The sequence below is a fragment of the Dysidea avara genome, chromosome 1 (assembly GCF_963678975.1).
Source record: "Dysidea avara chromosome 1, odDysAvar1.4, whole genome shotgun sequence".
Classification (NCBI taxonomy): Eukaryota; Metazoa; Porifera; class Demospongiae; order Dictyoceratida; family Dysideidae; genus Dysidea; species Dysidea avara.
In genome coordinates this window covers 709,247-723,529 of record NC_089272.1, presented here as the reverse complement: position 1 = coordinate 723,529, position 14,283 = coordinate 709,247, and the positions used below count along the sequence as shown (strand labels likewise).

Below are 14,283 nucleotides of genomic sequence, written 5' to 3'. Positions count from 1 at the left end.
GTATAGGATTTACCCAAAACAACATGTAATGGAATACAATTGGGTGACATCTATAGCTCTGCTGAAAATGAACTGCTAATAATATGTGCTCTAGCTATTTTACTGGTAAAGCCTTCAAACTCTATCTTCACTTTGTCCAATGCCACTTTTTCAATAGTTGCTACTAAGAGTGAATGTTCTTCCCAGTTCCAAAAGTAGGGAACAATTCAACTAATAGTGAGGAAAATGTTTTGCTTTCTTTAAACCCTTTAGTATCACTGTGATCTTTAGTATCACTATGTGATAGTATATTTGACACACAATTCATAGATCTGGTTTCTACAGTTGCTCAACTGCCTAATACTCCTACAATCAAGAATTTCAGCAAGCCTTTGTGGTAGTTGATTCAAAAATACTGGCTTGCTCTAATAACAATGTGCTGTGCTCAAGTTGTTCACGACATTGTTGTGGTGAGTGGCTAACATCATCTGGTGAATAAATAAGATTGCAATGATTATGAAACACTTTAAGTAGCACAGTTCTTATGAAATCATTAACATCAAAGTATGTAACACAGAAATAAACAGAGCATACAGATTCATGCAGCATTGTAAAAGAAAATTTTATTATAACATTTCAATCATTCATAAAATCCATGTTTGTGTCTACAGTCGCTTGCATGTGCGTGTTAAACATCTATCTGTGTCTGAATGAGCAAAGGTGTTTTAAACAGTTTCGTCAAAGACTGTGCCAACACATTAATTCAACATCCAGTTTGCTGTTCTAAAGTTAGCACAAACTAAAATTGGCTTAGCCCTTGGTTTCCCAAATGTTACAAATTCCGTTAACCAAACAATTATGCTCCTTGCTTTATAACCTTAAATAACTCTTGTATAGTTGCAGGCATCATCACCAGCAGCACTTCTCTACATAATTATGCACTTTCTAGTGGTGTAAATGGCATGTTGATTAAATAATCTAATTAGAAGTATGATGTAATTAAAATTGCAAAATGGATGAATAAATGTGTAAGATTTTATTACAATAGAATCACTCAATTATTTACAACTTTTAGAAGTTCACTGGGTAGCTAGCTACACCATTTAGGCACAAGGAGAAAAATTTCAGGGAAAAAGATTATTGTATGATGGTTTTACAATGAAAATACTGTCATGATGTAGATGCAGGAATATATAAGAATATATGTATTAGATCCATTAAAAATGTATGTTATTATTAAAGCTGTTTTCACTGATCTAAAATAAATGTTATCACAAAGTCAAAAAATGTATGGTAAAAACTATTGGTGCGAAACTAAGCACAGGAAACATTAGAAGAATCATGCAAGCTAGTAGGATCATTGCAACAAATTAGTAGTAATAGTAGTAGTAGTAGCAGTAGCAATAGTAGTAGTAATGCTAGTTTCAAATATTATTAAACATTTAGCTGTGTATGCTTTTTTCCTAGGTTCTTCAAACCAAAATTGATAATTCCAAATCAAACGGCAATTGCAAAGTATAGGGGTAGGTCACTAGAGTGGCACTTTTGTAATGTTTTGCTTTTGTTTTAAATTTATAACTTTCCTATTTTGTTTTTTATACTAGTACTTTATCTGAAGCTTAATAATATTGTCCAGAAATATAGCTAGATATGAAACATTTATTATTTATTTTAATTAGCAAAATCCTTAGAGGTGTCGTGCTACAGTTTCTATAGTGATGTGTTTGCTATGAATTTGTAAATCCACCAAGCTATAGCTTTTCCCCAATATCTGCTTCTGTGCTTAATGATTGAGGAAAGATTCTTCATTGAAGAAAAATCATGGGTACGTATTTTGTACTTTGGGTGAAAATATCAAAGTAGAAAGCTTCTATTGTATACCTGGCTGCACACTTCAGTACTGCAAGTATGTTCTATTGTTTAAACAGTGCTGCATTTGTCAAACTGTGCTGTGTTTACCTTTGTGCAGTAACCAAAGCATAACCAAAGCATAACCAAAGCCAGAAGTCAGTATATAGAATGCTAGGAAAATGGGAACAAGACAGGAATGAAAAGTGGGAATAGGAACAGTCAATGGAAAATGCCTGATAAAGGTCATCATGTGTACAGGTTGAATATTACAGCATAATGTTTGTTTTCAGCATTGTGTTGGATCCTTCCACTAAAACAGTCAAAATACTTCAATAGAGCATTCACCTGTATTAAAATAATATTCTGATAATAGATTATTTGCATTTAAATGTCCATGCATTGCCAATGTTACAAGTACACAATTGCCCTGTTTCATATTGCCTCAGAGTGGGGTCTCTGTAGGATATGACCATGGCACTATGTGCTACTATTATAATAGTACCACTAATTATACAGGAATTATACACCACTAATTACACAGTTATTACCCAAGCCATTAAATTTGTTAATTTGTAGTATGACAGTTTACATAAGTCACTACCACATGTATAATTACTATTCCAAGAACATTACATTTCAGTATGAGCAATACATTATAAACAGATGATAAGAGCTTACATAGAAACTGATAGAACTGTGTAGTTTCTATTGTAGCCAGACAACTATGAAAGTGTTGAAGTACTGCACTGGTGCTTGTAGCTGTGTGTTTGAGGTAGAGATAATCAATTGAGGCTAATGAGGTAGAGTTAAGATGATGAGACTATCTTGCTAGAGGCATAGAGGCTTGTGCTAGACACATGAATATTACTGCTTGTAGCTTTGTACATGTAAAAATATTTTTCTAAAATGTTGCTCATCATTTTGTACAAAATGTATGGCCTCATGTGGAATGTTGTGTGCTCAACATTGGTGGCCAAACATGCTTACTGGAGATATTAAAATTTGGGAAAAGTGCAGATACAAGTAACAAAACTATAGTTGTTGAGACATGCTAACTACTTTGGTCAGTGAGATACGCTAATGGCTTAATGCAGATTAGGAAATCTCAGAATCTACTCTCTGAAGTTGTCATCAGCAAGGCTTGTCCAAGCAATGACTGTATTAACCTACATAGTTGTATGTTCAACATATTCCTGCTAAAAGGTTTACCATACACCTACGGTTATTACAGTCATCATTATCTCAAATCTCATTAGTGAATGACAGAAGATTGGCATTAAAATATTCATTAGTACAGTGGACAGTGTTCATTAGGTTTTCCAAGATCCAGTCACATGCAGGCACACACATATAATATCCCAAATACACAACACATGATTATAATAGAAGGTTAACTATTATTCCTCTATATAGTAGTTCTCCTATAGTATCACTCCCTTGCTGTACCATACATACTGCATAGCTGCCAATCCTGGCCTAAAGCCTGATGTATAGCAAGAGGTCAAGCCTGGTAAGGATGCTTATAACATGACACGATGACTTTAAACTGTGTCAAGAACCTAAAACAGATAGCTGATTAAATAAGTTTGCTATACCATTTGAAATATCTCTAAGCAGTATATCTACCTAGGTATCTACAAAGCCAGCTGGTGTTCATGTCTCACTCCAGCCCTTTGTATATATGAGGTCACATTTCTAAGTTGAACCACCTCTAGTGTCTGATCAGTCTTGGCTACTAACTGCAACACCAATCTAGCTACACGTGTGATCGACAGTTGCACTTTTAAGATTTGACTGAAATGTTACTGGTCAAGGTCATTTTCATGGAAACACAAGGCTACGGACCACCATGTGGGTGGCATTGAAGGTGCATGTGTGTGAGATATTATGACTGAACAGTAAATTTCCATGTGAGTACGTACTCACCAGGAATAGAATCCATGTTGAATGAAGAGACAATCATATAGTACTGCTTCTAGCTCACATGTACCCTTGTCAAGTGCCACCACCTCTAGTACTCTTGTGTCAAGACATAAAGAAGGAAAGCTATGTAAAAATGGTTGCAGCCATGTACACAATAAGTCTCTGGGATTCCTAAAGCCTCTATTGAAAATACTTTGAGGTGAAAACAAGCATATTTGCACCATTTTATTACACTGATAATGACACCTCGCTGGTGGGCGAAATAAGCCGCCAATGGATATATCCTGGGCATCATCGTGTTTGCCTGTCCATAGGGAGTACAAAAATCTTTGTTTCATTTCCATACACGAAAAGATTCCAAAGTTACAGACGTTTGTTTACGTTGCGGTGACGAAAGAATTTACCGACGATCATTTTTCAGTGAATTTTCCTTCCTTCTCGAACAAAGAAGCATGCCTGGGGAGGTTGTGTTTGTTTAATTTTGTGGAAGGTGCCACAAGGTGCCTTCAATGCCACCATGTGGGTGGCATTGAAGGTGCATGTGTGTGAGATATTATGAACAGTAAATTTCCATTTGAGTACATCCGCACAGATGCATAGTAATAAACTACAAAAAAGAAGAAATGCTGATAGCAAATAGCCTGTACAGTAAATGTTAAAGTATTGCACTACCCTATAGTTAGTATGTGTTCACCTGAAATAAGCAATATCAAAGAGGTAAACATGTGTTCACTCCCAATAGTTTTATACTGGAACAGGCATGTTTTCATGTTGTAAACATGTTTGCACGCCTGAATCATTTATACTAAAATTTAATGTATGGGGTGTTTTAAAAGCCTCATAACTCACTTGTTCTTGCCTGTATCAAAGCACTTTTTGATAAACAGTTCTGGCATTTAAAGGGCTTCACAGCGCCACTAAATTGGTGCATGTAACAAGAGTTATTAACAAGAAACGAGGGTTCAATGGTGTACACAAACATACTATAACTGTGTGCTCATTGAGACACAATCACTTGTAATTATATACTAGATCACTTTGCTATGAAAAGTAAAATCATTCCTATGAAATGTGCCACGAAAATCATTTCATGGGGTTGTTCTGTGAGTCATGAAATGTTTCATGTGTATATACAATTATTATTCATGTAGCTATACATATACAGTATAATTTGAATCTTCATGTGTCTATAGTAGCAAGGTAGCTAGTCTCATCACCCAAACCCTACTCAAGTGTGCTCAAGCAATTTTAAATAATCTAGGAATTTTTGATAATGCTAACTGATCATCACTTTGCATTGTGCAGCTAGTGTAGGCAGAGATCTCCTGCAAGTGACCATTCAAACCATTTACTTGACAAAGAAGCTATGGGCAAATTTTCTATGTCAACAGATTTGCATTAATTGTTTCAAGCATGTTGAGTTTGAACTTAGATGTTCCTGGAATAGTAATTGTGGTAGCTAATCATACAAGCCTTCTGTCCTGTTAATAAGATGCATATAATTATGATACTGTACTATTTTGTAGCAGGACAGTAGACTAGCTTGTATATTATGATCATAGCTATCACAAATACTATTTTATTAGTTTAGTATGTGCAGTAGACAAGATAAAAATGTAAAAATACCTGCTTTAACTATGTAGTAGCATACTGTTATGTTTGTTTAACCATCACATGTGCATGTACTAGAAGTTAGTGTACTGGCATGCTGTTGTTGCTAAATACCCACTCACACCTGTGATGATGCAACAAAAACACCCTTGTGTGTTTTACATTGGTGTAATTCGATTTTGAACACTTCTTTGTGTTTGTCAATACCCTTCAGTATTTAAGTATGCCTACGTGGTTTATTTAACATTAATTTAATTTGGTCACACCATCAAGTTTGTAAATCAATATAATAACAATATAGTAATAATGTTTTGAGTATTATACACATAAATCAATAAATGTGACCAGACCTGTAACTACACCCCGCCACACTATCACTCATATCTCAGTATTGAAATACAATACTTGTATCTATAACTTGTATCTTATACCTAATTAAATATTTAAAAGAACTGAAAATAGCATGGTCATAGCAAGTTGCCATTAAAAGTTGTGATCCATGAAAAATTGAAAAAGTAAGCAAATTTTATGTCCCCACATGCCCTATTTTTGCAGGCCCTAGCTCGGTCACAAATCATGCAATGCAGAAGGCAAAACAATTCATGGAAATTGGCATGCGACTGTACAGCTGATGTATCTCAAACATACATACACATGTAAAAGATGTATAGTACAAGTTGTGTGTAGGTATAGTGAGATGCCATTAACCTGGAACATGTTACACTGCTGCAGTAATTCTTCATTTCATAGTTTTTTATTGAAACCCACAATCAAAATGATGCTTACTGGTTAGGACATTGTAACCTCAAACTCACAAACTAAGATTTGCAAGTAGAATTAGGAGATTTGCCAATAGAGTTAGAATATGCCCAAAAGTTGCCATTTTTGGTAATTTGTGATTTACATCATTGGCAATTTCTAGGCTATTGCCAGAATTAGCAGAAGTGATCTCTTCAGTTTGGCAATGTAGGAAATAGCTGACAATAAATATGTAGAACAGTATTACGTAGCTAATTAGACTAAGTATATCTAGGCCATTGATGTATGAATGTTGTAGTACATCATTCAATTCAGAGAGATACGTTAATTACCAAACCAGTTATCACATGGCGATGCAAGTAGCCAAGAAACCTGCCAAAGACACTGCTACTTATGTCAGATCCTGTTTGTAACCATAGTCTTGGTTCACTTCGCTGGTGCCGGTTAGTGGCACCTGTGCAAGTACCTGTATAACAATAAATTACACCTTGTTTCCAGCATTGTTTTTCCCCTGGGTGTAGCCAGTGTAGGAGGACCCAATGTCATTGCTGTCTCCTGCCAAACCAGTTATCACAAGCAACCCTGGCTACTTCAATTGTTGAAACATTTTAGCAACTCTATCTCTCATTAGTAGCAGAATGTGGCATCCTTCACACCTTGCAAATTTTGGGAACATTCACCTATATAGTGTGCCATAGAACTTTCAATCACGGGTTAAAAGTTTTATTGTTGGCAATAATTCATACAAAGAGGTGCTTTTAATTTTATCTGATTCGACAGGTCATTACACCTAACCTAAACCCTACCCTTGACATATTGCATATAATATTGTGTTTTTAACAGCATAAGCCACTTCAATTAGAACTTATCTGCAACTCCAATACATAAGCCTTGTGCTTAAAAATTTTCATAATGCTACGATCTATAGTGTTAGGATACACAATAATTATTATGCTCAATTTAAGTTTTATGGATTAGTATCATATGTTTGTAACAACACTATATAATATCTTGATAGATATATCGGTAATAGACTTTGATTCAAGTAATGAAATCATGACAAGCCACAGAAACGTTAGCTACATCTCTTGATAAAGCTAATTATCCACCCTTCCCTTTGCTGTACCATCATGCTCTGTACTCACTTCACTACTACAACAATTATGAAGTGCTGAGACCTCTGTTCATCTACTGAACAAGGAGTTATTGATATATATAATAACATTTAACTAGGTCTACAAGGGCTGACTGCTCTATTAAAGCATATGGCTGTCCTCTAATTATCAATCCTATACATACAAAAGCCTTTGTTAGAGTACTACTGTCCTCTAACAAAGGTTAGCTAGACCCACTGTTGGTACTAGACTCCCTGTTGACCCACTTGACCCACTGTTGGTACTAGACCCCCTGTTAGCTAGACCCCCTGTTGGTACTAGCTAGACCCACTTTAGATGTAACAAAAAGATCCATAATGCTTCACTGTTGTTATCTGAAGCTGAAGGTATCATTGTTATAATTATACAAGTTTTGGAATGGATGGATCAGTGCATAGAATATCAACAATGACATTTGGCACAATGGCATGAATGCTGGGTACTAGCAAGTAGGGACCCGCCGATTATGCTGGCATAATTATGAGCATAATAGGTACCTGAAAGCATTGAGCATAATGCTAGCACAATAGGTAGAATATTTTGTAACAGTACGAATTCTTGCTTATAAAAATAGCTATCACAAAAAGATCGATATACTCTAATAGAACAGTCAGTAACTCTAATAGAACAATCACATAGCTGACTGTTCTATTAGAGTATATCGATCTTTTCTGTGATATGCATTTTGACAAGTAAGTTTGTGCTTCAGCCACTTATTATTTATGAAATTATTAGCAGAGCATGAGAACTGAGGCATAAATAATTGGGCATAATTTAAGCATAATAGGTAAATTTTTGAGCAGTGCAGCATAGCATAATAGGTAAAATTATGAGCATAATTGGCGGGTCCCTACTAGCAAGTTTTATGATTACAGTTCTTTTGTTTTCTATCAAAGTACTTAAGAGTACTTAGATTCTCCTCTTAAGATTTATGTGTATCTTATTGATTCCATGAAAACTTATCCTCTTTCCATCCTTTCATTAACACCTCGTATAGGTATAGCTGGCACATGGTGAAAATCTCTGTGGGATGCTTTAGCATACCAAGAAACCCTTAAATATTAAATCTGCTCCTGGCAAAGTACTGGAGTATTACAGATACAGTTTACCATAGTACCATGTACATATCACTTGACAGTAGAAATGGGATGCTATACTAGTGCATTATTGCCCCAAATAATTTGTGATATAGTATTATGATAATGATGGAGATTGATGATACAGAGTGGTGTGTATGTCACATGTACTTGTAGGGTAGGCATACTTCTTCTTGCTCTTATTAAGCAGTTAACTGGCCTTCACAGAAAAGTAATCTTGTAGCAAATGCAGTGTAACTATGTACATGCACCATTTTGTGGTAGGTACAATGTATTGGTTTGAGTGTGGTTGGTATCAAAACTATATACAGCAATACAATGGAGAGTCAATTATCTGAACTGATATAGGGAGAGTGTGTTAAGCATCCATTTGTTCAATTACTCTAATAGAACATACACCTGTTGACAAAATACTCTATTAAAAAACTATCAGTTTGACTTTCAGATAGTCGCCTTTTCATTGTACTATATAGCAGGCTAGGGATGTACTGAAGTAATAATGAAACAAGTATCTACTTATAGATGTGGTGCTATAGGGATAGACTATCAAATTTGTGCATCAGCAAAAACTAATCTGTAGTTGACATCTATACGCACCTTTTTCACTGTACCTTTTCAGTTTACCCAATCTAATTGTACAGTGTGTTACATTTAAACAAGTGCAGGTTGACAAAATGTCGCCGGTTATATATGCTTATTCATTTGCACATGTCAGTCTCACTCTGTGAATATAATCATTGGTGTATTACTGCACAATGTCTCCTAGGGTTTTGTACACAAAGAATCATCATATTTCCACAATTATCTCAAATGTGGGGTGTATTTATTCACTGGACTGGACTACTGGACTGGACTACTGGACTGGACTACTGGACTGGACTACTGGACTGGACTACTGGACTGGACTACTGGACTGGACTACTGGACTCAGATTTTTTTTTGTTTTCTTATGTTTTATCACTAAACATAACTAAAAAGTGTTTTAGAAACTGACACCATTCACCGCAAGACATAAAACTTGTACATTAATCACAAAGATTGCACTAAAACCTTAGTGCAGTTTGTTATCAAAAAATAAAATTTCCTACTGCTACTAATATTTCAAGCACTATGCACTGTTAACACTACTAATGCATCTGTCTGTCTTCTCTAGCATTCTTTTGTAAAATAGCACACCATATATACATTTTACACCATGCAATTACATTATGTTACTGTAACATAAAAATCACCTATGGCCTGTGCATTCACTTCAGCTTTGCTTGCTCTTTCTTTGGTTTATAATGTTTGTAAATAGCAACAAGTGTGCAGTGGTACATATTAAGCTTCCTAATGTGCGTGCACTTTCAAACAAGAAGGTAAGGTTGCACATATTTGCAAAAAAATGCAGTGAGTGTAACAAGAGTAAAACCAAAGTCGTACCATTACATAGACTACCAAAACCACAGCACTTTTTCAAACATACTTAATTAAAGCCTTAATTAAAAAGAATAGACTGTATGTGCATGCCTCTTTGTTTTTTGTTCTTTTAATATGACAATGAGAGCCTCAGTAGCCCCATGAGTACTCTATGTAATCACTTTTAGTGGTTGAAAAAGGTGTTTGAGCAAATTTTATGTGTCCAGTAATCCAGTCCAGTAGTCCAGTCCAGTAATCCAGTCCAGTAATCCAGTCCAGTAGTCCAGTCCAGTAATCCAGTCCAGTAGTCCAGTCCAGTAATCCAGTCCAGTAGTCCAGTCCAGTAATCCAGTCCAGTAGTCCAGTCCAGTAATCCAGTCCAATGAATGGATACATCCTCAAATGTGTGATCTTCCATTTTTAAAAAATACAAAGGAATTTGTCATGGACACAAATAAGAATATGCCAGTCAAGAAATAACAATCAGCTAGAAACAGATTTCCCTATAACAAGGAGGAAAATCTCTCTCTACAGACTACCAGTAAATACCTGCAAAACTGAGTCATATACTTCAATAAAGCAGTCAGATGATCTGAAGCTATGCAAGCATATCAGAATTCATGAGAAAGCAGAGAGTACATATGTAGTTCAGGGGTAGGTCTGCGTCAAATATGCCAGCATAATAAAAAGCCACCATATAAACTATACAGCTTGAATCCATGAAAATAGATCAATACTCCCTATTAAGAATAGTCTGTGGAAACTGCACACTGTAAAAGAACACTCAAAATGCATTGTACACAACTCATTAGATTGATACTCTCTAATAAAACAGTCACCACTTTATAGTGAAATACTCTAAGAGTACTCACTGATTAAAATGTTCCAATATAATTGTATGAAATGTTGCTAACCTACAAGCATAATGGGAACACCTGAAGAGCATAATATGTAGGTGAAAAATTAGGCAAATTTCTCAAAGCATTTTGGGCAATAACCTGAGCATATTTGACTCGGGCCTATTCAGGGGTGGATCTATAGAGGGGTAGAGGTGCTAGCTAATAAAATTTAGAGCTAAAATTTTTTTTTTTATAATAGTGTGCCAAGTAGACTCAACATGCAAAGCATTTTATTAAGGGGGTCAGGGAGGAGGATGGCCCTTCCACAAGAAAGTTAAGTAAACATACTGTGAGTCACTGCATTTTGAATTAATCTCAAAGCCTATTTTATTTTAACAAGAGGTGGTGCCGTTATGCTGTGAATTGTTATGTTATACATACAGAAATGAGAAATTGTTCTTATAGTTATACACAACTATTCAATGCAATGTATTACTAGGTCTAGTATGAGTACACACCATATGTGACCCAATTTTGGAAAACCATTCTTTTCTGCACATTGGTCATTTTTATCTTTTAAAGCTAAAATGAAGCACTGGGTGTTTATCTATCTTGTGTTAAAATTTTAGTTTGATATATATCTTGAAGCATTCAGCCAATTTACTGTCTAGTACATTACAAACTAACTTTTTACAGTAATGCATTGAGTTCTGTGAGTGATTAAGTGTGACAAATGGTGACAAATCACTTTGTTGACAAATATTTCCATTCCCACCATCTAAAATATACGAAAAAATATTTCTGATAGTTGAATGAAGTGTTATTGGATCTTTTCTTCAATTAAATAACTTGTATCATTCCTCAACTCTTAGTTTTATCCATTCCATAATGTGAACAAATCACCCAATTTGTAAGTTAATTGCTGTCCAAAGCATGTAAAAAGTGCTACATGGCTTAATGTAATCATTCATATCTCCTAGGAAAAAGAAGCTTTGACTATGAAACTTTGCAGCAAGAAGGTTTAATAGTTACTTTATCCAAATGTGCAAAAAAATGATTTTTTTTTAAAAATGCTGAAACTTTCTAATGAGTTTTCCTGCAACTTTTGCATGTGCAGAAAAGGATGGTTTTCAAAAATTGGGTCACATATTAACACAATGATGATCAACTCTAACGTATACACTGTCATGAGTGATTAGTCATTAGTCAACAGTGACTTGTAAAACTCAGTCAACCCGACCAGGTACTGTTTTGGTAAGATATATTCCTCTCTCTTGTAAAAATATTTCTGAGCTTGCATGTGTTTGACATCGCTCAGTTGGCTGAGTAGTTCTAGATCTATTGTAAATGTTCCTCTTAATGGCCAGTGACCTGATTGTTGTAGCTAGGTTGTCATCATATGGACCCTTCATGAGATACAAGACACAGATAGTTTAATTTATTCTTACTGCAAATGATCTTCAGTGACATTTTATATTCTCCCTTGAAAGTAAAGAAGAGTTCACTGTACCATGTTTCTTTGTTCTTTACCTTCTCAGACAAATTACTCATCTTCACAATTACTGGTGCTACACCTGATTATCACATGATGATAACTGGTGAAGTTCTTGGGACCATGACATATCCAAATCAAGAGACCCTGTAGTATTGTAATACACCTCGTCAGACCTATGTAATAATTGTGATTGGTCAGAATTTACCTCAACCGTCTCTGATAGGTGTTCAGTAATATTACTATCTCTGGTAATATTAAGTGTTTCAATTAAGTCTAATCTTTCGAGCACTTCTTCAATTTGATGTGACATCTCTTCAACATCTTGTTGACATTGCTCATTTAATAAGGGAACACTAAGTATTACTTTACTCTCTATCAATTTGAGAATTTCATCTGTTAACCTTCGCAGTCTTTTAGCCTGTGACAGTTCCAGTGATGGATACAGTGGGGTTGCAATAGTTTCAGCTGAGGCACCCTCTGAAAATAGCATGTGCCCTTAATTTATTTATGATTCATGTGGGTGATAACATTACCAAGAATTATACATAGTGTATTATATTAGGACTTTTGCTACAGGCCAAACTTCACCGTCATACTTTTGCCTTTGAAATCATGCACCATTACAGTGTTCAGCATGTAGTTACCTTCATCTTTTTTTTTTTTTGGTCTTCAACTTAAAACTAGGCTGAAGTTGCAATTCCAGAGTGGAACTCTTTTAAAAAGTCTGGATCCGCCCCTGACAGTTATTGAAAACTTCCTTAACCTGAAACCCCCTCTAGATCCGCCACTAGTTCTTTATCTTTCACCTTATCTGTCAGTAGCTCAAATCGACATTTTATATTTGGGTACGTCACACACTGACGATACGACTACCTTTACTTTAGCTTGTAATGACTTGATCAACTTGTCCATCTTGACACTGACTTGTCAATGTCTTGACATGTTGATATATAGTGTCTGCTGAATGGTGTTAATCTGATCTCATGTTGTTGCTGCATCCTTTGATATTTGTTGGTCTGACAAGATCAGTCAGTATGGAGATCAAATCAGATCATTTTATACTCATGTAAGTTACCATTGTCAGTACTAATTATAACGTTAATCAGTAATCACTATTACACCACTGTTCTATTATTCTAAGTCAACCTTTTTCTGTGGCATGCATTTTATGACAATTATTTTGCCTATTATGCTTGATGCTTTCAGGCACCTATTATGCTCATAATTATGCCAGCATAATAGGCTGGTGCCTAATACAGACACACCTTCTTGTGATCTGCCTTAACTTTTCTTGACAACATGCTGGACAAGAAATATAATGCAAATGATGACCTCCCAATGTACAATCTGGTTATGATTCTGATGTGATCTTAATAAAATATAAAAATATTAAAAAAATAAACAAATAAATAAACAAAAGTAATGAAATGAAAAAAAGAGAGAAATAGTATTATAACATTGTCTGATGTTGCTAGTATTACGTGATGACACGTTAGTATCACGTGATGACACGTTAGTATCACATGATAACACGTGAACGTCGACCTCCCTCAGAGTACCAGTCCATGGACACCCACCTGACTGATTAGGACATTTTAACCTCAGGTCATTTATTGTGCGGTTTACCATGATGGGGAACAGTAATTACTCGCCTACGCCTACACGTCGGGCACGCATGACTCGAGCTAGTTCTTTTCCATTCCTCTAGACAACTCTTGCAGCAGGAGTGACCGCAACATTGGGTGAGCTGAGGGTCATGCGACACACGAAGTGACATACCACACACTGCAATCTGTCCTCTGGATGATCCACGAACTGGTACGTGTAACCACCCAGCATTCCTCTAGATCTACGTCGCACGCTGACTCAGTACCTGCATGACCTGCAGTAGCTCAGGGTTCATAGGAAAAAGATCAATTCTTACGTGATTGCGCGGATGTGGGCGTTAAATAGAATTCATCATATTAAACCATAGAGCAAGCCATGGTAAGTGGACTATTATGTTATCCTTCATGTTTTCATCTTCCAAAGGGTAAAAAGAAGAAGAAGCCCTGATAAGAACACTCACAGAGACCTCAACCTAACAGGCCTGCCAACCTAGGAAACAGAAAAATCTTGAGACTCAGTCTTGACATCCAGAATGGACTGCTGTATCTGCACATTATTATAGGCAGACA

At 35.7% G+C, this 14,283-nt stretch overlaps 1 long non-coding RNA gene across 1 annotated transcript; it reads right to left on the bottom strand.

Moving 5' to 3' along the window:
- Positions 1-13,457: 13,457 nt before the first annotated feature.
- LOC136244954 (uncharacterized) lies at positions 13,458-14,055 on the bottom strand. The gene is made up of 2 exons (XR_010695800.1): positions 13,733-14,055; positions 13,458-13,687 (listed from the first exon to the last, which is right to left on the bottom strand). It is a non-coding gene; the product is annotated as an uncharacterized lncRNA (long non-coding RNA).
- Between the last annotated feature and the right edge of the window lie 228 nt (positions 14,056-14,283).